The 2,294-nt window shown below is 45.0% G+C and overlaps 1 pseudogene; it reads right to left on the bottom strand.

Moving 5' to 3' along the window:
• Positions 1-1,108: 1,108 nt before the first annotated feature.
• LOC102265675 (small ribosomal subunit protein eS6 pseudogene) lies at positions 1,109-1,874 on the bottom strand (annotated as a pseudogene).
• Positions 1,875-2,294: the final 420 nt, after the last annotated feature.

Genomic DNA, 2,294 nt, shown 5'->3' on the forward strand with positions numbered 1-2,294 from the left:
GGGAAGTGATTTAACCTCTCTGTTCTTCATTTTCCCTGGCTGTAAATTGAAGCCAAACTACCTCCCCTATTGAGTGGCTGTAAGGGTGGAATGAGTTAATACATGGAAATACTTGGAGTCATGCTTAGCACAGAGCAAGGGCTCTGTAATTGTTTTACACTCCCTGGTTAGCTGAAATGTCTCTTTCGTGAGCCCACCTAATGGGACTTGCAATGTTCTGTTTGTTAATCTTGTTTCCCCATGAGACCATCTCTGTGTTCCCAGTGCCTAGCAGCAGAGGGCTGGATATGTACCTGGTACTTATTGATATTATTATTTTCATTAGGAAGGATGAGAGTGCTCAGTGATGAGCTGACACGAGCTAGATGCTTGCAGGCCAGTGTCACAGAAATTAGATCCGAGTCAGCAAGCTCTGTGGTCAGTCCAGGAATGCCTGATCCCAGGCCTGGAGTCACGCAAATTGCATCAGTGGGGGAGAATTACTTAGCATTTGTGCTGTGCAAGGGGCCAAATGTGTGTACACTCTTCACTCATGCCCATGGTGTTGGAAAGATGGGTGGGTGATAATTCATCATTGGAAAGAAAACATTCTCATTGCCAGTCAATCACTGAACCCTCAGACTTTTATGATTCTCATCAAACTCTCTTTCTGTCCACGCTGACTCAGGCAGAGAGGAAGCTTCCAGACTCGCAGAGTGGAGCATCTGTCAGAAAAACAAGCTTTCCTCTTGCTAAAACTGGCATTAATGCATTTTATGCAATTGAAATAGTGTCTTTTTTTTTTTTTTTTTTTTTACCAAATTCTAAGTCACTGAGGAGGGGATGACAGAGGATGAGATGGTTGGATGGCATCACCGACTCAATGGACATGGGTTTGGGTAGACTCCGGCAGTTGGTGATGGACAGGGAGGCCTGGCGTGCTGCGGTTCATGGGGTTGCAAAGAGTCGGACACGACTGAGCAACTGAACTGACTGAACTGAAAGTCACTAAGGAGTCCCTTTTTTTGAGAAGGTGAGAAACTGCACCTCCTTCCATAGGTACATTTTCATATTAAGTTTTTTTTTTTTTTGATGTCTGATCTTATTTATTTGTTACTCTTAGAACATCTCATTTTTGACTGGACTCAGAAGTAGAAGCTCTCAGAGAGGACAGCCTCCATCTCTTGGCAATCTGTTCCTGCTGTTTTTCTTTGGCCTCTTTCACTCTCTTGGCCAAAAGTTTAGCATATTCTGCAGCCTCTTCTTTATTTTTCTTAGTACGCTGTTTCTTCAGCGCAATATGCCGGTGTTTGTGTTGCAGAACTCGTGGAGTCACGAGCCGCTGAATCTTGGGTGCTTTAGTCCTAGGTTTCTTACCGTCTTTATTTAGGGGCTTTCGCACAACACATTGGCCGACATCGTCTTCTTTAGAGAGATTGAAAAGTTTGCGGATTCTGCTAGCTCTTTTGGGACCCAGGCGACGAGGGACTGTAGTATCAGTGAGTCCAGAAATATCCTTCTCCCCTTTTTTCACGATGACCAAATTGAGAACACTCAGATTGGCATCCACAATGCAACCCTGTACAGATTTGTGCTTTCTCTCTCCAGTCCTCCTTGGTCCGTAACAGGAATGCCCCTTACTCAGTAGCAGGCGAACTCGGCCATGGGTCAAGACACCCTGCTTCATGGGGAAACACTGCTTATCATTCCCGCCACTGATTCAGACCACATAACCCTTCCATTCTTCACCCAGATTATCAGCAGCAACTTCTGTGGCCATAAGCTTCTCGTAGAAGGTATGAAGTTTTCGTTCATCGTCCACTTCAATGAGCTTCTGGCAGCCCGTGGCCGGGAAAGAGATGTTCAGCTTCATTCTGAAGTGGCCGACAGCCTCCGAGGCGCCACGAAAAAGAGCCATATTAAGTTTTAATTTAGCAAATGCTCATATGGCACTGTTCTGCCAGGCACTGTAAGTACTTTATAACTATTAGCTCATTCGAACCTTCAAAAGACCTATGGAGGCAGGTAGCATGTCCCCATTTTATAGATGAGAAAACCAAGGCACAGAGAGGTAATTAATTGTCCAAAACCCACAGCTGCTATCACAGAGTCAAGGGTCTATTAGCTTGGCTCCAGAATCTGCATTATATCCCTAGGCTGTGTCGTTTCGTTTAATTCTTGCAATCCTCATGTAAGTCTGCAACCATCCTGCAGGTAACTTCCTCAGAGGACAATGAGGCTCTGAGAAGTTAACTTGGCTCAAGGTCAAGTGACAGAGCTACAGTAGGAATTCACTTTTGTCTGATTCCAAAGTG

The sequence above is a fragment of the Bos mutus genome, chromosome 14 (genome assembly GCF_027580195.1).
Source record: "Bos mutus isolate GX-2022 chromosome 14, NWIPB_WYAK_1.1, whole genome shotgun sequence".
NCBI lineage: Eukaryota > Metazoa > Chordata > Mammalia > Artiodactyla > Bovidae > Bos > Bos mutus.